This window comes from Henckelia pumila, chromosome 4 (genome assembly GCF_033568475.1).
Source record: "Henckelia pumila isolate YLH828 chromosome 4, ASM3356847v2, whole genome shotgun sequence".
NCBI classification, from domain to species: Eukaryota; Viridiplantae; Streptophyta; class Magnoliopsida; order Lamiales; family Gesneriaceae; genus Henckelia; species Henckelia pumila.
The window spans coordinates 43,217,603-43,230,671 of NC_133123.1; the positions used below are offsets into that span (position 1 = coordinate 43,217,603).

Sequence of the window (13,069 nt, forward strand, 5' to 3'; positions counted from 1 at the left end):
TTTTTTATAAAAAAATTCCTATTAAATTTTTGCTTAGATGGATTGTAACATGTATAAATAAACTTCATTCTCGTCATATGAGGCATGGACAAGAGCAAATCGATACAAATTAAGCAATATTTGGTGGGTTTATTGGCTTCCAGTTGAAAGAAAGACCCAAAAAAAAATAAAAAAATCGAAGGTACTAAATGAAAACTTAACTAGTCAACGACCTATCAGATTAAAAATGCAAATTTTCCCTCATTTTAAAGTTATAAAGTGACTATTAATTAGCTGTAATAAATTCATTTCTTTGCAACAATTCCCAATACGAAATGATTTTCTTTGCACTAATTAATCTTATATAATAGGCCATTATATTTAGGAAAAATATTTTTTTTTTTCCATTAACTTGTTTATTTTTTGGTTTTGGTTTATTAACTATTCAAATTTTTGTTTTGGTACACTATCTTTTAGTTTTCGGGTATTTTGATCCAACTTCTGATATGACACCGGAAAATGCTGATGTGACATCGAAAAAATGCTGACATGTCTAGCTGTCACGTCATCAATTAGACCAAAATCACTGAAAATTAAAAGTTAGTGTATCAAAATTAAATTTTTAAAAAATTAATGGACCAAAATAAAAAAATAGCAACAAATTCCCAATACGAAAAAAAATATTTATTTTCACACTAATATATCGATCGAATAGCCACATTCATTACAAATATCCCAAAAAAGTTTTCTGGTTCCATGGAAAGCCTATATATATACGGCCACAAAACTAGCTAGCTAGCTACAAGGAAGAAAAATATATATTTGTATAGTACGTAGCAATATGATCAAAGTATGCACCAGCTTCTTCTTGTTGTTGTTGGTTGTTTTCCCGGCTGTGTCCCGTGGATGTTTTCTTTACCCTAAGATTCATGTTCATGTTTTTAACCGACTTCTGGGCAACGACACTATGGTGGTACACTGTGCTTCTAAGAACACCGATTTCGGAAATCATACGCTGGCCGTGAATCAAGAATTCGAGTTTAGTTTCTGTGTGAAACCCTTTTCGACTTTATATTTTTGTCACATTTGGTGGGGAAATAAAGACGTCGCATTTGATGCCTACGACGCCATGTGGATTAGAAATCCGTGCATTACTGCTGACTGCATTTGGGAGGCCCTCCAAAGCGGGCTTTATTTATCTGGACGATTCAGACAACCTTGGAATGGGCCATGATCACATGAATGAAATTTTATTTGTTAATCTCGGTGTAATAATTAATATTATATATTGCAATTAATGAGTGCAGTAAAATGATATGATATATATATATCTCGTGTTTCTGGATTCGAATTAATATTAAGGAGACTCTTCTCACATATATTTTGTCCTTTAAAAGGAACCAGGTCGATTAATATATCCCACATGCATGCAGATGGAAAAATCAATTATGTATTCATCGATCGTGAGCATTTATGTGAGTATCGTTGATGTGACACTTCATATTTACCTATTAATTGGATGTACAAGATATCACAAAGATGTTCACGGTAAAACTATGAACGAGAATATATATTTTTTGTACATACAAAGAGAAACTGTTTCAAATAAAAGCACATGAAACGAGCAGAATTAGAAATTATACTTGATTACAACAAATGGACAAATTACTTTGGATTAAAATAAATATGTTCCTATGTTGATATACACCAATAAACACTGTCCGAAAACTTCGATTATGCATCCATGCCCTTAACATCGATTGATTCTTTGTGATGTAAAAACCCTCAACTAGTTGAATAAGTCGTTTCTTTTTCGCCACAATAGGACTTATTTATTTATTATATGACGTGAAAACAGCCATAAAAGACTTGTTGATATGTAGCGAAGGAATTTTTTTTCTTTTGAAGTCCCAATGCCTAATTATAGAGACAAGCACCGCTAGCTTTAGAATTTGGGGAGTCAATATTGCCATTATCCAACTCAATTCCCATAAATTAATTGGAGATTAATGAAAAAATTAAATAAAAACGCGTGATAGTAAAAAGTGGTGAAAGAACCTAAAAAAGGTTCGAGTATTTTTCATCACGTGAATCTAGTTGAAGATTTTGGCCATTTTTTCCTTTTACGTTTTACTCAAAGGAATAGTGAATTTTATCTTTCGAGCATTAAAGTACTTCATCTCTTTATAAAAATTGTCAAAAAGAATTCATAATTAAAACATAATCCTTTAATTTAATTTTTTTTAAAAAAAGCACTGATGATTATATAGTACGTAGGGTTTGATGAATATTTATCATCATTTATTCATAATCATTTTGTAACGATGACATGATCACCGATGATTATATAATCTGTAAAAAAAGATTCGAGGATTTATCATCAATCCTCATATATTCATAATCTTTTCGTAACATTGACATGATTTTAAGGAGAAATATTATTATAATTTTAGTGATTTAATTTGGTAATCTGTTTTAGATTTTATACTTGTAATTTTTTTATATCCAATAACTAAAGCATGTTCACCTATATATATGGCCACAAAACTAACTACAACATATCACAAACTCAGAAAAATATACATGTACTCTAGCAATATGATCAAATGCACCTTCTTGTTGTTCATTCTTTTCCCGACTTTGCTCCATGCAGCCGTTGGGTGTTTATTTTACCCTAAGATTCATGTTCACGTTTTCAACCGGCTTCCTCCTCTCGAATATATGGTGGTACATTGTGCTTCTAAGGACGATGATTTTGGAAATCATACGCTTTTGGTAGATCAAGAATTCGAATTCAGTTTCTGCGCGAAACTCTTTTCGAGTTTGTTTTTCTGTCACATATGGTGGCAAAACAAGGACTTAGCATTTGAAGTCTACAACGATAAGTGGCTTGATAATCCATGTGATGGTCCTCAATGCGTTTATGAGGCGAAGCCGGACGGGATTTACATATCTGGAAAATTCAAACAAGCTTGGAACGCTCATTAATCATATGTGTATCAACTTTAATGAAATTTATTTCGTTATCACATTTTTTTGTTGAGAAAAATACAGTAAAAATTATATAACGCACAAAGAGTACGTCTCTTGTGAGACAATTTCATGGATCTTTATATTTATGATACGAATTAACTCTACTCATATTTATGATAAAAAACTAATATTTTTTCATATGTACGATGGCTCAATTAGAAGATCCACCTCACAAAATTTACTTATCAGATTTCAGGATAGTTTTTGTGATGTGTAAATCAAATCGTTTAATTTTCACCATTTTATAATATAATATTTCTTGCTTTTGGCCTCGTGTGGATTCAAATATCCCTCGTGGAATATTTTGAAATATTTTTTCCACATAGAAAAATGTATTGATCATCAGTATCATTTCATTGAAAAATTAATAGAATAAAACCAAAATTTGACTAGTTAATCGAAAAAATATATTATTTCCCTTATTTTATAAATCTTCATAACCAAAATAGAATTTTTTTTCCTAGTAAAAAGTAAAATTCTTATAATACATCATACATATGCGTGCCTTTCCCTTTATTTGACGACATTTATAATTCTTTATATAATAATCAATGATATAAAATGAGAAATAATCAAATAAATAATGTGTGCATACGAATAAAATCTATTTTTTATTTTTACACTTTGGTTTCCTAATTCGTCGTAGTAAGCCTTTCGAGACGCTTATTAGTTATTTGCAGGGACGGATCCACAATCCCCCCACCCCAAAAAAAAAAAATTAATTTAATTTTTTAATATTATGTAATTAATATTATAGAAATAAATTAATATATATTTACAGCCCCTATTATGTAAACGAAATCTCCAGTGGCTTAGTGGAGAAAGGTTTTTTTTATAAACTTTATACCTTAAAGTTCGATTCATCACTCCCTCGTCTGAGTTTTATTTTATTTTTTACGCCTCTTATTCTCTCTTTTATTTTTTGCCCTTTTTCCTACTTCTCTCTTACATCCGTACTTGTTTTTTTTTTTTTTTTTTAATTTTTCTCTTCTTCTTTAATGTCATCAAATATCTAAATTGGCATTTTTTTTAACTAATGATAAATTTTAATTTACTGAAAATTTTAAAATTTATTTTTATATAACATAAAATGACATTATAATAACAAATAAAATAAAAAAATTACAATATTAATGAAGAAACATCTTCAAAGATCTAAATATTTATATATTTATTGATATTTTTAAAATTTATCCTTTAAATTACATATCTCTCTGTTTCATATATAATCATTTTTTCATTTCTTTCTAAAATATATAGATTTGTGCGATAATTAATAATATTTTTCCACTTTTTTATTAATATTTTCATATTTTTTTAGGCTTTTTATTAAATATATAGATTACTTTAAAATTTTTTTTACACCATATAAGTATTCATTAAATAAAGATAAACTTGAAAAGTTATTTACCAATTGAAATGTTTGAAAAAATTGTTAATATGTGTGAAAAATAAGTATATATATATATATATAGAGTATAAAACAATTTGATATATATATATATATATATATATATATATATATATATTATTATATTATATTTGTAGATAGACACATTTATATTTTTAAAGTAAAAAAATAACATATTTGAAATAAATAAAAGAGAATGAAAAATAACAAAGATATATTATCTTGTTTTTAGAGTGATCGTGTTTGTGGTCACTCTTTCAATTTTTACAACTGTCATAAAAAAAGACCAGTCTCAGCCATAGATATTAACCAAAATAGGCTTCAAAGCAAATTATATGGAGGATAATTTTCTTTTTTGGATGAATTGATATGTATTGAAAGAAAAAATTGCTAAAGTTCTTTGTATTGATGTTATCAGAAAATTTTAAAAATTATAATGAACGTCGAATTCTTTTAATGTAAAAACTGTTTGTTCGAAACATACAGTTGATGCTTAATTAGATTAACATAAATAATACTGTAATTTGTTTTTTCGCTTGTTTCTAGATTGTAGGCGTCCCCCATGACCGAAATCTTGGATCCACCCCTGATTATTTGTAAATTTAATAGTTTTGAAATAAAATGATTTAATGTTATCTTTTAAAAGATTTTCATAAATTTAATAGTTTTGAAATAAAATGATTTAATGTTATCTTTTAAAAGATTTTCATGGCGCAGTTTATTAAAGAGAAACCAATTGTTGTTTTTTCAGTTTATTAAAGAGAAACCAATTGTTGTTTTTTCCGATATTGAAAAATGAATTTAATTGAATTTCTTTGCACTTTGCCACAAGAATTATTTGAATCTAGCATTCATAATGCATGTGACCCATATCACCACTACAAGAAATTTTATTTTTTGCGACGCGATGGAACGTCGCCATATGTAAGTTATAAGCGTCGCGGAATATTTGGCGACGCAAAATGCGTTGCCACGCTGCGTTGCAGAAGGTGTGTAGGCAAATGTCAGGTTGATCTTTCGCGACGCAACACTTGTCGCATCGCCAAATGTGCTGACATTTCGGGACGTATTTGTGGCGTCGCAAAATGTGAATTCACCGGACATGCTGGGGCATGCATTCGCCGGATGATATTGTAAACATTCAGCGACACTTGCAAAGCATCGCGAATTGTTTTTTTTTTTAGAAAAAAAAATTTTATTTTACATTTGCCGTCAAAATGCTTCATAAATGTTTTTTTCAATTAATATAAAATAAATCAATGAAATAAGCCAAATTTAATAAAAGTGCAATTTACCATTAATTAATCAAATATTTTTCAAATATAATTAATCATGTCCAAAAACACATTATTTGTCAAATAACCATTAATACATAACGTTGCAAACGAGAAAAAAACTTCACAGTCAATGCAAGAGGCTGGTGGAGGTAGCAGAGGAGTTCGAGACAAATAACATGTTGGTGCAGACAAGAAAAATAAGCACGACCTGCCGAATTTGCTGAAATAATGCCACAAATCTTTAATGTTGCCCACTATAGTTTGTTACTCATCATCTCTCATTTGTTGGCCAAAATTTTTCACAAGAATCCTAATGCTTTGAGCCTGAAAAAATTAATGAAACAAGTTAATATCATATAAATTGTGAAAAAATATATATATTGAAATAAAACTTACAACATGGATCTTAACCCATGGGATATCTCTACTAGACTACAAAATCATACCTTGAATTTCACTACCACCATTCACGCAAATAATATTAAATGAATAGAAGAGTGGTTATGTGTAAAAAAAAAACAGAATATTTGGGAAAAATCAACAAAAAAAAATACACGAAAGAATATATCAGATATTAAACTTCACTTCTGAGCTAATACAAAGTCAAGAACTTAATCAAAATTTTTATATGGATGAATTGAATCAGTAAAGTGAAATCAAGTAGAAAGCAATGCTAAATTGCTAATCAAGCCTACCATAATAAGGCTCCGTTACCATACAAATTAAAACTACAATTGAAAATCAAAATTCAATGGAGCGGGAGCGCCTAAACATACTTTATATAAGGATAGCATCAGCGTAATAAAACTAGAACCATTATACTTCCGGTAGCTAATTAAGATGCTTAAAATGATCAATATATGTACAGTGCATTAGCATAAATTCCACTACAGTGATTATTGAAGACAACCAAGATCAAGAATAAAATATCAAAATATTCTAAGTAAAAACAACAATTGAAAAAAAGAAAGGACAACAATAATTATATGATATCGTGAATCCTGAAAGTTTAAAGGCTCAGAGCCTAGGATGTGGAGTCATTTCAGATTTTTTTGGCATGTGACATTATCCATAACATTATACAGAACCAAACTTGAAATAGAATTGAAGATGAAGGATATTGTTCTATTGAAAACTTTGTTGTGCAAGGCTAAATAATAAATTTGCATGGTCATTGCCCAATATTCTACCAGAAAAATAACAAAAACAAAAAAAATCGCTGCTTACCAGTGCTTCAACAAGATTATAATGAAAAATAAGGCATTGAAAACAGAGAAACAGAAGTTCAGCCAATGGAACCTACCTCAGTTCTTTCCCAGCACGCTGAATCATGGTCTAAACTACCATATTATTGGCCTTTGTGGCTGCTGCGGTGAAGTTAATGTTGTAGTACAATTATGGGTCTACAGCACACTTGTGGAAAAACGAGCATGCAGAGGCAGCTTTACATAAGCATTTAGTATGAAGGGAAGAAAATACCTGGACAGTACATGAAGTTAAGAACTCAAATGAGTGAAAGGTGGAAATTTACTAATCAAGTAATATTTGCATCAACTTTGCCGAAAACCATCATAAATATTTTCTCTATCCCAAAGTACAGTAGCGTGTATAGAAATGCATTTGAATTTTGAACCACCACTGTTTAGATGACATAAATGAATCTAGACATAAGATTAATATAAGCCAAAAAATGACATACCCGAGATATTAGTGAGATTTTTTGGGAGATCGTGGGGAAATACGTCTGTCAGAGTATGATTGTATCGATGCATTCGGCTGACACCCGAAAAACTTCATGTTCAAGACTAGTAGACGGAATGGAAGACTTCCGCATGTACTTGGGTTTAAAATATTGTATTAAGTTTTGTTGTAAACAATATTTCAATTGTAAACAATTGAACCATCGTTGATTCTAGGCTGTTGGAATTTCTCAATTGTTGTAATTAAGGATTTGTAATAAGAATTTTATTAAACCTGGTTCGGTGGTCTAAACTGATATATATATTCTCATATTATCTATTAGTCTTATTACTATATTCAAAAATTTTGATATTTTAATTTAATAGTAAATATAATCAAATTTTGTACAATTTTACTTTAATTGTAAATTTTAACATGTTTATATTTATATCTCAAGTTCTATCGAAAGTCCATATGATTAAATCAAATTAATATATCCAGTATTAACTAAAGATATGTTTATAATTAACCAGATTTAATTATCTCATACTTTATTTTTAATTTTTTTTTTCAATTCATTAAAAAATTTCAAAGTAAAATAAAAAATTTTAAAAAGTTCTTGATGGAAATGTTTTTCATTCCCGTATTAATTATACTGTTTTTTTTTTTTAAAAAAAATGTTATCTTCATTTACTAATAAATTAACTTGATATTATTTGTTTGAAATAAATTAAACATATTTAATTTAATTGGTAATTAATCAAATCAATTAATAATACAGTATAATAATGACATAACTTATATGAGATATTTTTAAAATAAAATCTTTCATAATAATGAGATGATATTTGAAGAATGATTTATGATATAAAACATTTTCTAATTTGAAAATTAGTTTCTTTTTTATATATGAAATTTGTATTTTATAGTTTATATTTGTTTTGAGGGAATATTTTATAGTTTATATTAAATATAATATTTTGTCATTGAATTGAAAGAAAATAGAAAAAAATGAGTACAATTGAAAAAGATAGATTTTTACTATAAGCATTTATTCTTTATGACTTTTTAATTTATTTCTATTTAATTACTTTAAATATTTTTTGAAAATTTGTCAAGATGCTATATAATTTTACTATAAGCTATGGGAAATGAGATGAATATCAGTACTGCATGATTATGTTTCGTATAAGATATGTTATATATGTCACGATTTATGTTTTTGTGAATATTCATGTATTGTTATCTATTGTGTTCAAATCGATCGGCCTCCCATCCACTTGTTTCGTGTTTCTCCAAAAACTCTTCTCCTTACAATCTTTCTCAGATAAGATTGAATAACAAGTCGAGTAAGACGAGTAAAATATGTTCTGGGACTTGTGATGAAGATTGAATTCGAAACTTTTGCGTTTAATGTAATCTTAATATTGTTATTTGATTTCAAGCTGTAAAAAGCTTCTACGTCCGATTTTGTTTTTTAATGTTTAAAATTTCTTTCGTAAATATATTTTTAATTATGAAATAAACTGGCTTTGGCCAGATGAGTACTAATTAAATTAATTGTGTTATGATTTTTAATTATTAAATTAACAACGATGATGACACGTCTCAGTCTTGAGACATGATACGTGGTAAAATATCATTACCAAATAAGTAATATCCGATGTGTTTAGTGGATTCTAGCAGGAAAAAAAAGGATTAAAAAAAAATCCAATTAGTAGATGAAAATCAAACCTTGTGCATGACTAAGGTAGTGTTTGCGAGAGCTTAGCTTCTATGAAGTACTATGTAAGAAAAGCTGATAAGAGTTTCTTAGAAAGTCTCTCAAACACTACTTAAAACTCAAACTCAACGAATTAACTTTTGTGTGTTTCTTAAACCTGGTATGTGTTAACTCATGTTTAACTGAATTGAAATCCAAAAGTTAGGCATATGATAATTATGATTCTCCAAAAGTGATTCTAATAAAAAGTCAATGCTAAAACCATTTATTTATCAAACACTACCCAACTTTAATTTTTAGATTTTCACTTTTGTTTCCAATTAAAACTAATAACTTTTGATTTTTCTTTATTTTTTTAAATTCTATAAATTTATTATCATTTTTATAAAGCATAATCTCTTACAAACACACCCATAAAATTGCAAATTTTCTCTTGTTTTAAACCGACCATCAGTGGTAATTAATGAAAATTAATTTCTAGCTTTACCACAAATTCCCAATACAAAAAAAAAAAAAAAAAAAATTTATTTTCACACTAATATATCTTTTCGAATAGCCACATTCATTACAAATATCCCAAATAAGTTTTTTGGTTCCATGGAAAGCCTATATATATACGGCCACAATTAAAACTAGCTAGCTAGCTACAAGGAAGAAAAATATGATCAAATTATATATGCACAAGCTTCTTCTTCTTCTTGTTTTGTTGGCTGTTTTCCCGGCTGTGTCCCGTGGAATATGTTTTCTTTACCCTAAGGTTCATGTTCGTGTTTTTAATCGACTTCCGGGCAACGACACTATGGTGGTACACTGTGCTTCTAAGGACACCGATTTCCGAAATCATACGCTGGCCGTGGATCAAGAATTCGAGTTTAGTTTCTGTGTGAAACCCTTTTCGACTTTATTTTTTTGCCACATTTGGTGGGGAAATAAAGACGTCGCATTTGATGCCTTTAGCGCTTTGTGGGTGAGAAATCAGTGCCTTAGTGTTAACTACAATTGGGAGGCCCTCCCAACCGGAGTTTATTTATGTGAACGATACAGACATCGTCCTTGGAATGGGCCATGATCACATGAATAATGAAATTTTATTTGTTAATCTCGGTGTAATAATTAATATCATATATTGCAATTAATTAGTACAGTAAAATGATATGATATATCTCGGGTTTCGGGATTCGAATTAATATTAAGTAGATAGGATTAGGCAAGGATTACTCAATTTTCCGCCGTTTGAATCGTTTTTTTGCGATAACTGGAAGCCCGGTATTAAAATTCCATGTGCGGCTGAAATTGAGGGAAAATAAATTATTTTAGGTTCTTTCACCACTTTTTACTATCACAATCACACGCTTTTAAGTAGATGGAATGAATACTGCTCGAAATTCTTAGCACAAAAATGATCCTACAATGATCAGAATAACACTTCAGCGTTTGTGCTTCGAGTTCCTTGATCAAATCTTGAGCGTGTGAAGCTTTTTGTATTCTCGTAAAATAGCAGAGTTTTCATAGCGTTCAAGAAGATTTCTTTGATTGATCAAGATCTCTATTTATACTCTTTGGATTGCCAACGGTCATAAATCCAATTTGAATTCTTCAGATAGGTTTCAAATATTTCCCATTGGATTTGTCATTATCACCAACGAATTCTGGAGCCGACATTGCCCTTTGCATCGCGGCACTACCATCTGCAGAGTTTGTCAGAGTACGGACGAATTTATTCGGAAATGACAAGGTAGTAGACCAATGCAGATGAACTGATGCGGTCAGTTTAGTGACTGTAAATTGATGGAGTCAGTTTAGCATATCTTGGTCAGTTGAGCGCGGTAGTTGATCGTGAAACAGTTTAGCTCCAAATATCAGTTTAGCGCTGCTTAGTTTCTTAATTAGTTTAGGCCTTCTTTTAAGTTTTGTAACTTGTAAACACCAAAACTAAGTTTTCCTTGGCTTCAAAAAAAAAAAAAAAAACTAAGTTTTCCAACAGGTTTTCAGGTCATAAAATAAATAAATAAATAAATAAATAAATCCTATTGTCGCGAAAAGGAAACGACTTATACAACTAGTTGAGGGTTTTTACATCACAAAGAATCAATCGATGAAAAGGGCATGGATATGCATAATCGAAGTTTTAGGACACATTTTATTGGGTGTATATCAATAGAGCTGTCAAACAGGCCAACCCATGGCGGGGCGGGCCGGCCCACCCAAAAACCTACCTTTTGGCGGGTCGATGGCGGGCTGAAAATCCTCAACCCAGCCCAACCCAAGGTGGGTTGCGGGTTAGGCGGGCCGGCCCGCGGGTTAGATCACTACAAATAAAAATAAATAAATAATATTATACTTAATTATAAATATCATTTCATAAATAAATATTAATAGAAACATATTAATAAAAATTTTAATTATTGATTTCATGTGTGTAAATTTTATATAAAGTAATTAATAAAAAAAATCACAACTTTTATTTAAAAAATATATATATTATTAATTTTCCAGGCCCGCGGCGGACCAACCCACTCGGGTCACGGGCCTAGGCGGGTTGGCCCATCTAGGCCCACCTTTTGTTGGGTTGAAAAAATTTCAACCCAACTCACTTAAATTGTGTGGCGGGCCGGGCCAACCCGGCGGATCTAACCCAAATTGACGGCTTTATATATCAACATAGGAACATATTTATTTTAATACAAAATTAATTTGTCCATTTGCTGTAATCAAGTATAATTCATTTCGGTGGTATCATGTGTTAGATTATATTAGATTATATTATTATTATTAGACTTTTCTATTTATTAGCTAATAAGGATAGAGTAGTCTTTTTATTATTTTTGGTATTTAACCTAATTATATAAACATCTTGTTGTGTAACTTTTATATACACTTTTTGATATAGTAAAACCTAATTTTTCTCTCTTTCAATTTCTACATCATGTTCTTTTATTTGAAACAGTTTCTCTTTGTATTTAAATATGCACTCTCGTTCATAGTTTTACCGTGAACACTTTTTGATGTCTTGTACATCCAATAGGTAAGTATGAAGTCGATGCTCACAGAGATGCTCATGAAGTCACGATCGATGGATACGTAATTGATTTTTCCATGTGCATGCATGTGAAAAATATTAATCGACCTGGTTTCTTTTAAAGGACAAAATATATGTGAGAACAGTCCCCTTAAGGTTCTCACGAAGTCACGATCAATGGATATGTAATTGATTTTTCCATGTGCATGCATGCGGGAAATATTAATCGACCTGGTTTCTTTTAAAGGACAAAATATATGTGAGAACAGTCCCCTTAAGGTGCGCTTGGTACGTGGAATGACATAATTAATTGATACCAACTTTGTGTGATTGTTATATTTTTATGAAGGGATATTTAGTACTCATTATAAAATATGGAATTCGAGTAGCAACTAATATTTCCTTCGCCAAAACCTAGCTCCAATTCGTGTTGCTTGTCGGTGCAAATAATGGAAGGGTGTGTAGTTGAATTTTTTTGTTCAAGTCGAGAAAAAAAATGGTCATTAATACGTCTACTCCCGGCCTAAAAAGGGGTTCGATGATTTTTCATCACGTGAATCTAGAATTATATCCAGTAACTGAAGCATGTTCACTATTGGATATTATTGTGATCTTTTATATATTTGGTATTTTAGATATACCATATTCAAAAGATTAGATATAACAATATTATTATCCCATAATATATTATTTGATATAGAATATTTGATATATCAAAGTGCATGCATCCACAGTTTGAGGTGGAGTAGAATTTTAGTCATACCATACTAGGTGCGCGCCCTATAAATATAGGAAGCCTTCAGTTGGTAGATAGACGAAGTTGAACGAATTCACAACACACAATACACACAACTAAATATTCTCTCTGGTAATTCTTGGAGCATCGCCAGAAATCTCCAAGGGTTTAAAGTGTGCACGTGATCGAAATATTCTAGTAATATTTCGAC

At 30.0% G+C, this 13,069-nt stretch overlaps 1 long non-coding RNA gene across 1 annotated transcript; it reads right to left on the reverse strand.

The window, feature by feature from the left end:
• Positions 1–5,724: 5,724 nt before the first annotated feature.
• Positions 5,725–7,130, reverse strand: LOC140894464 (uncharacterized). The gene is made up of 2 exons (XR_012153834.1): positions 7,004–7,130; positions 5,725–6,024 (listed from the first exon to the last, which is right to left on the reverse strand). It is a non-coding gene; the product is annotated as an uncharacterized lncRNA (long non-coding RNA).
• Between the last annotated feature and the right edge of the window lie 5,939 nt (positions 7,131–13,069).